This window comes from Sus scrofa, chromosome 2, assembly GCF_000003025.6.
Source record: "Sus scrofa isolate TJ Tabasco breed Duroc chromosome 2, Sscrofa11.1, whole genome shotgun sequence".
NCBI classification, from domain to species: Eukaryota; Metazoa; Chordata; class Mammalia; order Artiodactyla; family Suidae; genus Sus; species Sus scrofa.
In genome coordinates, this window is record NC_010444.4 from 128861688 (window position 1) to 128879303 (window position 17616).

General features: G+C 39.8%; 2 long non-coding RNA genes across 8 annotated transcripts in view; one reads left to right on the forward strand and one right to left on the reverse strand.

Moving 5' to 3' along the window:
- Positions 1-17616, reverse strand: part of LOC102158243 — a 1168296-nt gene that overhangs the window by 543635 nt on the left and 607045 nt on the right. For all 4 annotated transcript variants that reach the window (XR_002342080.1, XR_002342079.1, XR_002342078.1 and 1 more), the window contains one exon: positions 4125-4271. This is a non-coding gene — a long non-coding RNA (uncharacterized LOC102158243). The remainder of the gene's footprint in view (positions 1-4124; positions 4272-17616) is intronic.
- On the forward strand, positions 4935-9206 carry LOC102158429. Of its 4 annotated transcripts, XR_001307167.2 has the most exons (6): positions 4935-5295; positions 6369-6493; positions 7644-7770; positions 7860-8157; positions 8803-8958; positions 9044-9206. It is a non-coding gene; the product is annotated as an uncharacterized LOC102158429 (long non-coding RNA). The 4 variants fall into 4 exon arrangements; XR_002342075.1 differs by lacking the exon at positions 7860-8157 and having other exon boundaries at positions 4939-5295; positions 8831-8958; XR_001307168.2 differs by lacking the exon at positions 7860-8157 and having other exon boundaries at positions 4940-5295.

Below are 17616 nucleotides of genomic sequence, written 5' to 3' on the forward strand. Positions count from 1 at the left end.
AAGAGACATTTTCCTTTAATAGTTCAGCTGCTGTCATCAATTATTCAAAGCCCAATTTAGATGTTGTTGTTCTTTAAACTCTACTGGTTAACTGATTTGGGATTAATGTGTTAGCACTAGCCATAAGCTACCTCACCCTGCATTCACCGTGAACTGCTCTCTGCTCTATAGAACCCAGTTCCCCTGGCTCTTAATTAACTACTCTGACCATCCTGTAAGGCTAAGCGGGCAGATTAGCCCCACAAGTGGAGCAGCAAACACATTGATGGCTCTTTCTTATTTGACATGGAGGTTTAGGGGTCTCAGTGGGTATTTTTTTTTTCCAAATCCATTTTGTTACAGTTGGAATATTTTCTAAATGACTATTTCTCCTAGAAGAATACCAATACAAATATGTCAAAGCTGTCAAAATTGTTGACTCCCTAAGATAATCATTCAATAGTAAGAAAAGGGAAAACTTTTAATCATTTTAGAGAAAACCCATGAAATTCAGCAACTCGTGGTATCTGCAATATTTGTGGGTTTCTATGGTTTCAGACCTGAAAAGACCTATTCATGATTTGTGAGCTGCACCAGGTGCCTTTCTCGAAACTTCCTTATTGTTTTACTGCCTGTTTTTTGTCCTCAGCTTGGAAGCTGGCTATTTCCTTACCTTAGCCTTTCCATATAGTTGCTTTGCTACATGTACAAGTAGTAAACAAATTATTTGACTACAGCAATGTTTTTAACTTGTTCATGTGTCATTAAAAGTGATTATTTTAACACATTCCAGTGACCAGCCCAGTGCCTAACTCGACCTACTGTACAATAAATTTTCAGAAAATAAAGAATTCTTCACATCTTTTTTTCTTTCTTGAAATTCCTTGTGACAATACAGCAAATTAAATATGACTTTGGGGAATAAACCAGAAAAAAACAATTAGGTTACTTCAATATCAATTACAGTGTGATTTTACTGCTGGCTAGCTGTGGTATAAAATTATTTCAGTGATCCTTCTGATCAAAAAAATCCTTGCAAAGAAATCAGGAAGAAAACAAATTATAGGGAATTAAGCCCAGTCCTTTTGGTCCAGATGTTTTCTGTAATATGTTCAGAGAAATGCTTCTTACTTTTCTACAGTAATTTGGGACTCACTGGCCCATCACAAAAAAGGTTTGTCTCTCTCTGGGTTTTTAGTTCCCCAGTAGTTTGATTCCCTGGCTGGTTTCATTGCCAGCATTTTTCCTTGAGTCTTTACTATTCTACTACTACTCCTTGACTATTTTGTTTTGGGGATGATAGTGATAAAGAGATATTCACTATGAAGGAAGAAATGGATGATTGTTCAAAATTAAAGTATCTTTGCAAGTTTTAGGAGAAAAAAAATGATGCAATTCTTTCTCTCTCTCTCTCTCTTTTTTTGTTTCTCTCACCAACCAGGATAATCTATTATCCTAGAAACAAAGAATCACTTTGTGCTCATCTGATTTTTTTATATTGTTTCTCCATTTTTGATATTCATAAAGTACTGCAAAGTGGCTTTGTCACATAATCGGTTGTCATTATTGCATCTCCAACTCAGGACTCTGAAAGTTTTCTTCAAACATGACTAGAATAAACTTCAGTTTTTCTTAGCATCCATCCTTCTGAAATCCATACCATAAGGACATCTTATCACATGGTAAGAAACCACACATTTTCTATCGATAAACTTTCCAAAGAGGCACTTGAAGGCAACCAAATTCTTCTTCTCTTACTGCTTCTAATACATTTACTCTTTCTCTCATTAAACCAGTAAATGGCATGAAAACCAAGGATTATTATCTTTTTTAATGATACTTTGCCTAAGACAAAAAGAGTTTGGTGAAATGGATTAAAACCCACAAATATAAGTATTAACAAACTCTGTATAGATGAATATATTATTTTACTTAGTAATCTAGAGTTCAGAAGTCAAACAACTCCCATGCATAGCTAAAGAACTAAGCATAAGTAGAATCATCTTAGCACATGATGAGAATTAAAATTGATAGGAAATTAAGAGACAGGAGTTCCCATTGTGGCTCAGTGGTTAACAAACCTGACTAGTATCCATAAGGATGCAGGTTCAATCCCTGGCCTTGCTCAGGTTAAGGATCTGTTGTTGACATGAGCTGTGGTGTAGGTCACAGACACAGCTCGGATCTCACATTGCTGTGGCTGTGGTGTACGCTGGCAGCTATGGGTCTGATGTGACCCTAGCCTGGGAACTTCCATATGCTGTGCGTGCGACCCTAAAAAAACAAAGAGATATACAAACATGGCATCTACTACATCCTTCATGTGAAAAGATGGAGATCAATTAGACTAGCTTTAAAATCCTATCACTAAGCATTATCTGAAGCAAAATTCCCCTAATTCAAGCATTAGTTAACTCTTGTTATTTCTCCTCAAATGGCTAACATTTATTGACCACTTATTTTGTAGAAGGCATTATTCTCAGCTCTTTTAATCAACTAGTTAATTTAATGTTTATATCAATGCTACATAAGCATACCCATTTTAAAGATAAGGAAACTTAGTCACAGAGAGTATAAATAATTTACTAAAGGTCACACGACAGTACAATAGGCTGAGTCAAAACTCAAACCCAGACAAGCCAGACCCAGAGTGTGTGATCCTAAGCTCTACACTTCCCCTAATCATCATTAATGAATGTACTAGTCTCTCACTGATGTTATAATAAATTACCCACAAATATGTTGGCTTCGACAACACATATTTATAATATTGTAGCTCTAGAGGTCAGATGTCCAGAATGGCTTTCACTGGCTAAAATTAAAGTGTTGGTAAGGCTGTGTTCCTTCTAGAGGCTCTACGGAAGAAGCTGTTTCCTTGCCTTTTCCAGCTCGTGATGGCCATGGGTATTCTTTGGAGAATGGTTCCTTCTTTTATCTTCAAAGCCAGCATGGCTGAATCTTCAAAAGTCTCTTTCTCTCTGTTTCAGTCATCCCATTACCTTCCGTATATAACTCTGATTCTCTTGCTTCACGTATAAGAGAGAGGACCCTTTTAACTACATGACCCACCCACAGAATCCAGGATAACTTCTCCATCACAAACTATTTACTTTAACCCCTACTTGAAAAGTCCCTTATATCATGTTTGGTAACACATTCTCAGGTTTTAGAGAAGACAACAGGGACATCTTTGGGGTGTGTGTGTGCGTGTGTGTGTGTGCGTGTGTGTGGCATTATTCACTGTACCAGAGTCAGTCACAATTAATTTGAAAGAGAAGTACCTGACTTGCATAGAGGAATTAGAAGTGACTGTTATGGGAGTTCCCATCATGGCTCAGTGGTTAATGAATCCGACTAGGAACCATGAGGTTGCAGGTTCGATCCCTGGCCTCCCTCAGTGGGTAAAGGAACGGCGTTGCTATGAACTGTGGTGTAGGTCACAGACCCAGCTCGGATCCCATGTTGCTGTGGCTCTGCTGTAGGCTGGTGGCTGCAGCTCCGATTAGACCCCTAGCCTGGGAATCTTCATATGCAGCGGGAGTGGCCCTAGAAAAGGCAAAAAGACAAAAAGATGTGACTGTTACGACTTTTCAATTCACTCTCTCACATTTTTTCACTTATGAATTATAAATCAATTCTCAAATAAGACTAAATCAGTACCATTGTTCTGTTGCATATGGAAAAAAATTGCTTTGAGGTCTTCTTAGCTTGTATAAACTTTATGATTATGACTAATTTTCAAGAGACTATTTCTACTTGTTTCTGGTCACACAGACCCTAAGCTAGAAGCTATACAGCTAAAAGGCCTGGCTGTATGGGGAACACTTCCAAAGCGAAAATAAACTAACACTAGAGCAGCGATGTCACTGATGTGGACTCAGGTGGTGCTGAACCTGCAAACAGCCACAATTACAGATGGCAGGTGGATGGCGCTAAAGACAGCTCAAGATGGAAATTCGGCATTTATCTCCTTAACATTTTCTTCTAGCAGATGTAGAGAATTCGAAAGATAAATTTGAGAAATGAGGTAGTATGCCAAATACTTAACAAACCTCCACTGGAATAAAAAACTAAATTCAAGTCTAAGCCCAACAATCAGATATTATTACACATTTCCTCATATATAAATTAAATATGATAATTACCTTCCTTCTTGTTTCCTTCTGCAGGGAATGGAACTGCAACAGTTATACAGGTTGGGGGAGGTGAAGCAGGTGACAAGGCGTCACATAACGAGAGATTGTCAGGAACATTTCCTGTCTGTGGTCTCTGCATAGACTCCTGAAGGTATTCTAAGCAGGGAGAACAAGAAAACTATGACCAGTTCAATATTACCAGATATTCTTCTTGACAAACATTTAAAAATACATACTGAATTAGGAAAAGATTATATATACATATATAGACTACACACACACACACACACACACACACACAAACACAATATATGCACTGATCTCTTTGTTGTGCTCCAAGAGTATATACCTGTTTTTCTCACATACTTAGCATTTCAAAACAGTTTTTTTAAGTTTTGGAGAGGCCAGTCAATCAGTTTAAGTAACGGCCAATTTGAAATTTCTCCTGAGATTTTAACATGCCTCTTTAAAAAACTGTACACAATTGCAATCAGAGCAAAGACAACTTGCTTTTATAATGAAGTAGCTTAATGCTTTTCTTAAAGGTGTAACTTGATTAATTTCTTTTATGAAACTAAGCAGGATGATCCAAAAGAAAGACGTCATGTAGCTACAGAGTATTATTATTCATTATTACAATAAAGGCCAGGATAATAACAAGCCAATAATAGAATGTGAATAGGCTTCAGAACAATGACACAATGGAATTTACAGAAGGCAGCATGCAGCTTTAAAGAAAACAGGATAAGGACCTCTCATGGCAAAAAAAAAAAAAAAAAAAAAAAAAGAACCTTGTTTATCCCAGTGAAAACGAAATAAAAACCTGCTATCTGTGTGGGTCTCTATTCCAGCTTCACATTTACACTGTCAGGAGACATTCAGATCTGGGGAAGAACACACGTGCCCTTTCCCAGTGGATGCAGGGAGAAAAGTTCCTCCTATCGCTTTGTGTTTAATGTTATGAATCTGACTTCCTTGTCAACATCAAGATTCATGACAGCAAACAGAGAGCTCATGAAGCCTGCATTTCTGTGAGTTGGGAATAGATTAGAGTATTTAGACAGCTTTCATGTCCAGTCCCTGCCAGTCTTGCTGGACATAAAAGAAACTTCAGAAAATTCTCCAGATCTACTACAGACCCCGAGTGAGATCCAGGGAGGAGAAGCATTACTTGCTGAAGGTAAGTGTCCTGAATACATGACAACCTTAGGGGAAACTCCTGTTCTTCTGCGAATAAAAAAAAATGCACATTGATCCTAAATGAAATTAGTGATATGTGTTGAGGAAATTTTCTATGTCTCTATCATAATGGGCTGGTGAAAAACTACCTAAGGGAGAGAGTATATATATATACACGTGTTTTACACTTGCCAGTTGAATTAGGTAGCAATTTTTCTGCGTTCCACAACAAGTGTCTCCAGTGGTGGTTTGAATTCCACTCTGAGTCACCATACGTCATGACTCTGCCCCAGATTCGCTCCTTCTTTGGTTAGTCAACACTTATTAGGAAATAATTATGTACAAAGTACTGTACTATGTTGTAGAGATATACATTTAAATGACAACCTGAGCTCAAAAAGCTTAGTCCAAAGAAAATGCAGACACCCTCCCTTCAAAGAATGTTAACACAGAGTTGCATACAGATTGCTCGAGAAAGGACGGCATTTCTGAGGAGGTCTGATTGTAAGAGTCAGGGGCTGTTTCTTGAGGACATAACATATGGACTTGATTTTGTGAGATGATTATGTGCTTGACATTTGGAGAAAAAGAGGAAGGAAGAAGTACTATGGTTAGAAGGAACAGCATGTACCAAACTGTGGAGCAAAAAATAAACAATAAGTTACATTAGAAGAATAGCTTGTGTGACAGAGTATTGGAATATAGGCTTCTTACTGCAGTTGGGGGAGAAGGGCAGATAAAACTAAAAGAGCTGATTGGTGAGATTTGCTAAAAACTATGCTACATGGAAATTTCAAACTTTAGTATATATTACATTTGCTATTGTATTTAAGGTGATTTCTGGGTTAGATATAAAATGTTGATGAAAGTGGCTGGAGGAGGTGGTAAGAGAGCTAGAAAGGATCAAATGAATGAGAGGGAATCAGGGCAATATGAGAGCAAGATGCACAGGGAGAAATGAAATTCAGAAACACATTAGAGAGGAAATGGGAAGAACTTACTGACATACGTCAACATACACAAAAATGAGCTCGTGTTTGTCTTGAGATACTGTGTAAACATCGATGTTTCTAGGGAGGAAGCTGGTGGAGTAGCAGAGAGAAACTAAAGCCCTTCAGGAGCCGAATGAGCATGTATATTCAGGAGCCGATGTCCAGGACCAAGGTGAACTGGGGTTGAAGACATGCTCTGAACCGCAGGTAGGGTTTGGGAGTCAGCATGGTGGCGGCAGTCTTTCAAGGGAAAAACAGTCTAGAGGCTATATCTTTCACGATGTGTGTTCCCATGATGACACCCCAGTTCCTAACCTTGCTTGTCATCCTTTTCAAAAGATCCTCGCCTAAATCTACTGTATGAATTGATAGCCACCTTTTAATGGTACACACCTACTTTCCAAAGGGTTTGATCTTCTCCTGGGTTTCCTCATTCTCCAGCAAAACATGTCTACACATTTGTTTTATGTAGTCTAGGAAAACAATCCACGGGGCTTTGATAAAAAGAATCCAGGGTGTCTGTAAGGATTTTATATCTAGTCTAAGTCTCCCTGTGAGTGTGGCATGTAAATATGTCTTTTATTTTTGAGCATTCAGTGTATAACCATTGGAGTACGAGTATACTTAAAACCGATCTTAATTAAATATACCTGGGGTCTACATGGGGTGCTTCACGTTGGGCTACCTGATGTTGGACCTGCAGGTTCACTTATGCTTCCAATACCTCTAAATGGACTCTTGCTCATCCACAGACAAGATTATTAGCAACTGTGTTCCATACTCTATGGAGCCAGAGGCATAAGCTGTGTCTATCCTGGCAAATGCTTTCTGGTCTTGCCACATTTCCCAGCAGAAGTGACTCCCCCTCTGTCTTTAGAACAGATTTACCCAAGTGGAGTCTGTGCCAGGTGTTTTCTTCCATTCAAGCCTTTTGTTGACACTTGTTCATCCAGTGAAAGGCAGATGACAATGGGGGTGAGGAGTGACTGAAACGTGTAAATGTGGAGAAAGAAGTTGACAGTGATGGGAAAGGGAGTGAAGGATACATCTGGGGGAAGGATTTGGGGGACAAGAAAGATGTGAGAACATTTGAAGTCTGAGAGAAAAGCCCAACTGTGGAGGATGAGATTGAAAGTACTGAAGAGACAGTGTAAGGGATGGTGCAGGAGCTCAGAGGAGGCAGGAGAGTTTGAAATAAAGGATTTAGGAAGTGGATGCATCTAAAATTGTTGGTTCCTCTCCCCTGACAATGGAAGAAATGGAAGAGAATAATGAGAGCATTTTTATGTTTCCTTATCAGAAGTCCCAGACTAAGAGAAAAGCTATTTAAGGATGGAAGCCTATTTTATTCCCCCAGGGTCTGTGTCTGTCCCCTTGTTTGCACAAATGCAAACCGAGGCTTGAAGGGAACAGAAAAGAGGTGAAGTGCCTGCCAATAATAAGCCTATGCTTCAGTGGAGAAGGCAAATCAGTAAGAAATTATGGTAAGTGACTACACATGATGTTACAAGTTGATAAAGCGATTTTGTGATAATTTTCTAAATATGGTCATCTTGCTCTTGTATCAAAACAGGAAGGGACTGAGGAATCACTTACAAATGCGAATGCTTTTTACAAGAAAGAAAATGTTCACCGTAAAAGAATCGGCACTAATCTACAATTGTCATAGAATGGAAAATATAATTTTGCAGGATTATAGAATTTAAAGATTTTTGGTTCTGCTCTGATTTGGATCACTGCATAACAACTTCAAGAACTTGAGAGTTGGAGAAACCATGCACACAAAAAAAACATTAGAATGATTTTGGATTAAACTCACCAGCTTCAGAAACGCCTAATTAAAACTGATACTAGAATTAAATATTAGAAAGGTAAATAGGACCATTATACAAAAATCACAGCCATGAATCCATGAAACACCAACAGCAGATGGAGGACAGGAAGGGAGGAGAGAACCGTGGGTTTGACAACTGAAACTCAATAGGTCAACCGTATCAGAAGACACTGTGTATGGCCTTTTCCTTCTCTCATTCTCTATCACACAAACACACTTGCTCACGCAGAGAGGAGGGTTTGATACAATTCCTCCTACAGAAAGAAACTGTGGGGTGTTTCCCACAGGCATATGCATTTAGTTCTAGTTCAGGCTAGAGAATCTGGGTTTCATTCCCAGTCCCACAGGACTCTGACTCAAAAATCACCATGCTGAGAAGTTGCTAAAATAAATATTTTCTTTTAAAACTCTTAAAGCACTGTAAAGAAGGGTCTTATAACTACTTAATGATATGTTACCCAAATTGGCAAACCGAAACAGCAGTAATACTATGAGGGGTATCACAGCAAAATAGCAAATGATGGCTACGAATGACGTTTGGGTCAATGGGACATCTCTGAGCATGAACCACTGTGATTATAGAACTTAAAAGGCAACCATGCAACAGGTTGAAGACAAAATAAAGCAGAAGATCTATTTTCTGTTTTAATCAGGAAATACATGTTTCTCATCTGTTTTTCAGATGGAAACAATCTCTATTCCTTCCTCAGAGAGTTATAATTTTGTTCAGAGAAGCAAACTGCCCAACCCTGGTGATGCATAAGATATTCATGGAAATTAGGGGTGACCGTGTGACCTGTTTAGCCAATGAGATCTGAACAGACCTTTGCTGAGAAAGGTAACACCAAAGAAAGCTTTCTTCATCAAAGCGGACAGATGAGGAAGGGTCAGTTCTTCACTGTTTCTTTCTGTCTTCCACACAGATGGAATGGCTGGATCTACACCAGATATCTTGTGACCATGAGACAAACATGAAGATGAAAATCAACACCCTGAGATACCTAATCAGAAAGGAGGAAAGATCCTAACTGCAAATAAACCAACATTACCAACAATAAAACTGGATATTTTTTCATGCAAGAAAAAGTGTGTCCCAATGTTTCAGCTATTTTTTGTTAACATACTGTTGCGTGCAACCAAGTATATCCCTAACCAACTACCACGGATTTCCTTAGTCAGTAAGACTTTCCTTAGCATCTGGTCAAACTCTTGTTTTTCTCTGGCACTTAGTTTGCTAGAGAAGTCCAATATAAAGTCTTCAAAACATTCTGCCTTCACTTTTTATCAATGTTCTTATCAGTTGTTGTTATTACATTCTATTGTCCACCGCTTGCCTGTTTTTCTGCCTTAGTAACCGTTTTCATCCCCCTTATCCTCTGTCTACTTCATAAGTTGAAAGTGTGCTTAAACTAGTTCATTTTCATTTTGCCTCTCACTCCCACCCAATTCTCATCACAGTAAAAGGTACCCCTTATCCATGCCCACCACCACAGTCTTGCCTCAGAACCTTGTTCTGATCCTAGGTCATGATAAGTCCCACTTCCTTTAGTCATTCATCAGTACTTATTGAGCCCATGCATACGTTGTGAGCAGGACAGAAAAGAGAATTGCTAAGTTCTGGATTCCAAAGACAGAATACCCAAGATCAAATCCTGGGACTTTGGACAGTTTATTAAACTTTCAGTACATCAATGTCTTCATTCATAAAGTGGAGATAATAATATCCCATATACTTCTTAGGATCTTGTATTAAGTGAGTTGATGCATGTAAAAGTACTTAGCACTGTGTCTAGCTTACCGTAAGAACTCAGTACACATTATTTATGAACCGTGACATTTACAAAGTTGTTTAACCTACCCTTGTGCAATCAGGAGCTTAAATCAGTGTGCAGGAGGTGGAGTGGCTAAGAAATCTCAATACAAATTACAATTTAAAATGAAATATTTGTGCCTGTAGGGAAGAGTGAAGACAAAGAAAAAACTATTTCCGTCTTGGGTGATACAGATGCTGGGAAAGGAAGATTTTTAGCTTAGTCTAAACTAATAAATGCAGGACTCCTCTTTTCCCCTCTTCTTAGGTAATGAGAATGTTACTCTAAACAGTCTGAGGATGGAGAAATGATGTGAGTCAATGGAGCTACTGGTGAAGGTCGTACAGAGAGCGAAAGTGGAGATATGTGCTCCGCTCTGGCTGACTTCACGGGCCCCTGGATGCAACCAGCTCTCTGTGGCCCTTCAGGAAAAGGCTCTTTTTTTGTTTGTTTGTTTGCTTGTTTTGTTTTGTCTTTAGGGCTATACCCGCAGCATATGGAAGTTCCCAGGCAAGGGGTCAAATCAGAGATGTAGCTGCCAGTCTACGCCACGGCCACAGCAATGTGGGATCCAAACTTCATCTGGGACCTACACCACAGCTCACGGCAAGGCTAGATCCTTAACCCACAGAGTGAGGCTAGGGATAAAACCTTCAGCCTCATAGATTCAAGTTGGGTTTTTAACCACTAAGCTACAACAGGAACAATAGGAGAAGAATCTTTTAATTTCTTGTCCAGTCCCAACCTTGTAGACCAGGCTGACTTGTTGATGGTAGAGATGAAACAGTTTTAGTGTGAGTCCCACCAGGGGTATGGGGCAGAGAAGAGCTGAACCTGCTGTACGTGTTCCAAGCGCTGCTTGTGCACTAGGTGACCAGATGCTGGGCAGAAGAAGAGTCTGTCTGGGGAGGATTCACACCATAGGGAGGGGCCATGGTGATCCAGCTGATCCTGGAATGCTGGGCCCATAGGTACATCAGTCTAACATAGAGCTCTGGCTCAGGTTAATGTGACAACAATGCCTTCTCTGATTGTGTTCTGAGAGAAGGAAAGCCCTATGTGCTGTGTTTTGGGGTCTTGCCACAGTGTTCCAGAGCCACCATTTTAATACATGACCTTGTGCCAAGGAGCACACCAGAGATGACAATGTGCTCCAGGGTCTATATCATGGGCTCCCTTTGTTTTCTACTTATTAACTCCCCCACGCCAGCTAATTCCCCCATTTTGGAAATTCCCATTAAATAAATAAATAAATATTTAATATATAATAATTACTATCTTAATACATTATACTTTTAATATTTAAATAATAAATTTAGTACTTAAAAATAACATATTTAATGTAACTTTTCAAAATATACACACACCCATTTTCTAGTTCCCACAATTTATAATCACTAAAGCACTTTGAAAGAGTCACTTAAAACACATATATCTTATTAGGATAGTCACCCAAGACACCTTGCTCTATATTTGCCTAACTATTTAAAGCTGTATGTAAACAAATACTTATGAATATTAAAAATATAAATACTCAAGGATTTATATAAATGCTTGCTCTGTATTTATGACACAAATAAGTGCCCTAGAGGCCTTATGCAGAACAAGGAATGTTTGTCGTAAGGTATTTTCTGTCTTTGTATCACCTAGAATCAGACAGCAATCTCTCTAGTCAAAGGGAAAGAAAGCCCCCAACACACACAGACACACACACACACACACACACAAATCGCATCTCTGGCAAGACACCTGTTATGCTTCCGTTTTTGTTTGGCCACATAGCTTTAGTATCTGTCTATACCCATGGATTTATCTGATACTTAAAACTCCTAAACCTCTTCCATCACACTGTCCTCCTCCCTCTGCTCTTTTCCCTGCCCTCTGTTACCTCCTTGTGTTAGTTAAGTTCATATCTCTCGACCCACAAGACTGAATGCAGGGGTCACGACCTGTTCATCCACAAATCACCTAGAATAAAATGTATAAATATACCAGCTAATGTGCGTCCTACAAAGCAAAGACCCACAATCTCTGCTGCCCATGCTCCTACAGCACACACTCTCTGGACATCACGCTCCTGAACGGCTGAATCATAACCACCTCCTGCTCCTAGCGTATCAGACTGATGCTGCTCAACTTGGTTGTGGAGATCTGCCCACACACCTGCCTGTCTCACAGCTGGTATCACTCCTCTCCCAGAGAATCCATGATCAACTAAAATTAGGCCATGCCCACTTCCTCATCCAGATCATGCCCCTTCTTCTGGGCCCTGGCACGTTCTATTCCCTCTCTCCTTTTCTCTGCCAACAGTCTTTCAGCGCCTCCAAACATCCCTGCATGAAGAAGAAACCACTCCCCCAACCTTTCATTTTCAGCTTGCTCCGGAGGGCTTCTGGCCTCACTTCCTTTAATTTCCATCTCTTTTTCTTTAGCAAAGACTTTATTCATGAGGGACTCACCTTCCTTGCCTGGGCCGTCTGTTTTCCTAACTGGACCCAGTCTGTTGAAAGCTGATGTTTTTTTCATCGCGCCAGCTGAGCCTAGTGCAGTTTTTCATCAGGAACACACTCAATAAATGTCATTGATCGATATGCAGCAATAAAGATTTTGTTTGTAGGATAGCAACTTCTCCCACAAAAAGAGGATGAACTTCTTGACCTCCAAGTGGCTGCTATTGTTGTTTTGAAACATGCAACACAATAATATATTCCTAAGCATGTTTCTCTCCATGTTTCACCCCACTTAGACTAATGAAAGAAATTCATCATTTATGTGCTTGTTTCAATTGCGATGTACTAGAAATGCTATAGCAAAAAAAAAAAAAAATCTATGGCTATAGACTGCTTCTAGAAATAAAAATATCTGCCCCTTCTTTATGATTGAAAAAAAAAAAAGAGAAGAAAAATACTTTGTGCTGGCAAGGGGCAAGTTCAGGCATCTAATGGATCTTTTTGTCAGCTGTCATTTGTTTCTACCAAGTGCTACATACCCTTTACCGGAGATAAATACCACTCATGTCTACAGGCAGACCCAGGCTGGCTTGGGGTGGGTTGTAGGCATTTCAAAGGCATTCTTTTCCTACATTTCTGCCTGTGTTGTTCAAGTGCCTATTTTCAATTTGCAGTTGTGCCGGGAAAATGTTTTGATTCTTGATTTAAAATGTGAACTCCCAGAAGGTTCCAAGAGGGTTTCAGGCAGAGAGATAAAGCCTGTCTCTTTATGCCTCTATGCAGCATGTGCTCTGTGGCAATAATACATACCCCACACTGTGCTCAAATCCCTAGTTTTATGAAAGTCAGTCCAATTTCTATTTGGTGGGTCTTCTGACATGCAAGTACTGTTCCCTGAGGAAGCAAGCTCGTGGCAGCACTGTCTCTCTCATCCTTTGTTTCCCACACTCTATGTGATTCTCAGGAAAATGCTAGCATGAAAGGTGCAGGAGAAACTGCAGTGAAAGTCAGCTTTAAACACTATATCTGACACTGCTGACTACAGGTAAAAAAAAAACTCTGTTTTATGAAGACAACAAGGCCCAGGTTCTATGCTTTGAGTTGGGGTGAAATAAACATTCAGGCACCAACCAGACCAGTCCCAAACTACCTAGGCCAACGAAGGGCCCACAGACTCTTTTTTCCCAGGTAATATAATCTGCAAATAAATCATGTCCAAGAAAGCTGAGTGAAAGTTTAAATACATTATGAGCTAAGACTGTTAAGCCAAGAACATACAATCAGACTCTGTCTGTAGCCAGAGGGGTTTGATCTCACCTCGGAAACAGCCTCCCATCTAACAAAACACTAAAAAAGGCTTCCAAAAATTTTACCACTGGAGCCAAAATGTATCTTTCATCGTGTTAGCCAAGTGCTGTAAACTCCTTGGAGAGAGGATTCTATATTTATGCAGAATGTTGTCATCTAGTTGCTGGTATTTACTAGATTTTATTTTGTAACATTTTTTTTTCCCCCAATCAAACTAGCTGGACTGAATTTCGAAATTGAGCTTTCTTTTTGGTGGGGATGGTGGGGAATGGGGAGGTTGAAGAGCATCAAATCAAAATCTAATGAAGTTTCTAATGATCAAATAAATAATCACTTGACATTTATTGCCATGCTTGGCAATCTGCAGAAATGGAATAGAGCAGAGATGCCGAAAGCCCCATTTCCCATAGATTTACATTATGCTACCACACAGAATTAAGCTGACATAAGCTCTTTAAGACCCACTAAAGCAGCAGATTTTACACAACTTGTTTAGATTTTTTTATTTTTTTACTATATTCCCTGAGTAACTTTTTCTATCCATTTTCTGTTCCTTGTTCTTTTGAGAGGCCTGCTGGAGCCTTCTCTTCATGTCATTTCAGGCTATAACCCTGCAGTTTGAGTTTATCTTAGCTGTAAAATGCAACAGTAATTTATATGCTCCCTTACTCCAGCCTCCTCTGAGGCACTGGCTGCCAGCTGTCTACCCAGCAGTTTAAAGAAAGAGCTGTAATGAGCAGGAGTGCAGCGGGGGAGGGGGCGGCGCCACATCAGAGTGCTTTATTTCTGCTTCCTTAGTGAGCCCAGGATCCACATAAATGGCATTTGCTGGTGCTGACTGACAGCGCCATAACCTCCTCCCTCCCCCTCGGCACCCCTCCCCCTCCCGTCTCACACCAGCCTTATGGGGACAGGTTTTCTTGTTTCTTCTTTTCATTTCTGAGTCAAGAAGAACAGAGTGAAAAGATGAGAGGGAGCCTGGGGCAGCTGTGATGTGGTGTGGGGTGTGAGTTTCAAGGGCAAACCTTGCCCCTCTATATCAAGAATGTGCTCTTAGAGCTGCAAGACAAAGCTTCCCAGTAGCTTAATGCACTCCACACTGTTAGATTTTGGCTGGGCTATTGTGGGTATATTTTTTGATGTGATTCAGTTGAGGTTTCTTTTCTTTTTAAAAATATTCCAGCAGTAGGCTCATTTCCCTCATATTAAAAAAAAAAAATAGGGCACAGTCACTTTTGTCTCAAATCCAAAATCTATTCACTCAGCACACTATTTCTCCAATTTCAGGGGGTAAAATATGTCCCTTTTCATACACAGTAGCATATACAACAAGTTCAGGGAGTGCAATTCAGCACAAAGCAGCCACAAAGGATTTTCCCCTTACACTGCTAAAATCATATGGCTCATTTTTGCTGGTCCATTGAAAAAATCCCACTGGACAAAACTGAAAGAAATATATATATAGAGACCCAAATATAAAGAAAGGCACTGGCAAAGGATCCCATTCCTTCCCTGTGATATTTTTCAATGTGTTGACTATTAACGTATCCAAGGAAGACCTTGTCACTTTAGGATTCATATCTCCCACATCTCCCTTTAGCTTTGTGTAATCTTGATTCGTGATATATCTCAGCAGACATGGGCAAAGCAAAATTGACAAGCTATATTGAACAAAGCTGAGCTCCAGATCAGTGGAATGCAGTTGGAAGGAAGGAGGGAGCAGTATTTAACTCTTGCAGGTTCTGGTCCTGATTCAGCCACAACAGAAAGGTCTTTATGTATTATTTGTCTTGCCTTCGTCAAGTCTACTGGCCACAGCCATAAGTCTACTGAGAAATGATTCAGCAGTCTGACAAAGACTTCAAATATCATTTCTGTGTGTGACACTCATTATTTATTCTTCTGCAGCTGAAAAATATAGAAAAGATTCTCATATTTTGGAAATGTAAATTTCCCTGAGGCTTCACAACGCGAAGGGTCATAAGAGCTTCTCTCTGACTGTTTTAACATGATAGCTTTCTAATGTTTTATGATGAATATAATTTTGGGGGAATTTACCAACAGAAAATAGGAGAAAACTAACTGGAGATTACCCTCTTTCTCTATTAATCCTTTTACATTTTTTAGTAACATGTTAGAGTCTCTCCAAACTTTCTTCTCATTTCCTTTCCAAATGGTACTAGATTGATAAAGAAAGTAAGCAGATCAGAAAAGACCCATGCGTTTCTGGTGTTTTCTAAATGCACAACACACAGTCCTTTCACTGCTGAGGAGTCACAGTACAAATGTACTTCACTGGTCCTAAGACCTTTGAAGGGTGGGGGAACACAACTTGCCACCACAAAATGTCTCTTTGGCATGTGATTATTTCAAACAGAAAATGATCAAGACCCAAAAGCCTCAGGAAGAAACTTCAACTTTCCCCTTAACGGCCTTAAAAATTTATATAGGGGGCCTGTTCCCAAACAGATCTATCACTAGATGTATCTGCAGAGAACCTGGGGAAGGTGTGGTGATGGAAACTCCAGGCAGGGCCTAGAGACCAGAGTTTCCATTGTCTCTGCATAACCCAGCAAACAGTTATTTACCCAACACTTGCTTTCTCATCTCTGTGTCAGCTGACTTCCTCCATTCCATCAAGTCCCAGACCACTACCCTCAACATCCTTTTTTTTGGATTCTAGTTATTTAATTAAGACACCTACAATGTTGTTAAAATATTATTTAGCACCATTAAGCATTTCATTTGATGCTTACAGCACATATAAGTTGAAAAACTATTTATTTATTTATTTTTGTCTTTTTGCCTTTTCTAGGGTTGCACCCTCGGCATATGGAGGTTCCCAGGCTAGGGGTCTAATTGGAGCTGTAGCCGCCAGCATATACCACAGCCACAGCAACATAGGATCCAAGCCACGACTGCCACCTACACCACAGATCACGGCAACGCCGGATCCTTAACCCACTGAGCAAGGCCAGGGATCGAACCTGCAACCTCATGATTTCTAGTCAGATTCATTAACCACTGAGCCACGACGGGAACTCCTGAAAAACTATTTAGAATGCAGCAAAATCATGCCAATAAGAAGTGCTTATAGAACTTGTAAGAGTCAGGCACACAAATGCTCTTTGGCTAGGTATATATGCAATGTCAGTGAACTAGAGTGACATTAAAGGTGAATAATTTAATGATTTATCACAATCCACACTAAACACAGTATTTTTTTATTCAAATTTATTTTGCCTGTCCATTTTCTCTCCCCTTTCATGCATATGTGTAGACCAAATATCAGATTGAAAGTAGATATTCACTTACTTTTCTTCACAATGTTCTGGCAACAAATACAAACATCTCGCAATAAGCTCAATGTCTAACATGAGATACTTTTCTCATTGTTACAACATCCTTTTTTGTCTTTAGCTGAAGATGGTGTTTAAGTGAGGGCTTCAGCCATTATGAGCAGTTACTCAGTTTTCCTGTGTTTCTCCCACATACACATGTTATTAAACTATGATTTGATCTCTCCTGTTAATCTGTATCATGCCAATTTTATTTATTTATTTATTTTTGTCTTTGTCTTTTTAGGGCCCCACCCACAGCATATGGAGGTTCCCAGTCTAGGGGTCTAATTGGAGCTGTTGCCGCCGGCCTACACCACAGCCACAGCAATGCCAGATCAAAGCCACGTCTGCAACCTACACCACAGCTTATGGCAATGCCGGATCCTCAACCCACTGAGTGAGGCCAGGGATCAAACATGCAACCTCATGGTTCCTAGTCAGATTCATTAACCACTGAGCCATGACGGGAACTCCTGTCTCATGTCTAATTTAATCCTTAGACCAGACAGAAGAACTTAGAAGGGAAGATAAAAATTTCTTCCTCTCCAACAAAAGTACAAAGGTCCAAGAAGTTCTCTAAGAAATA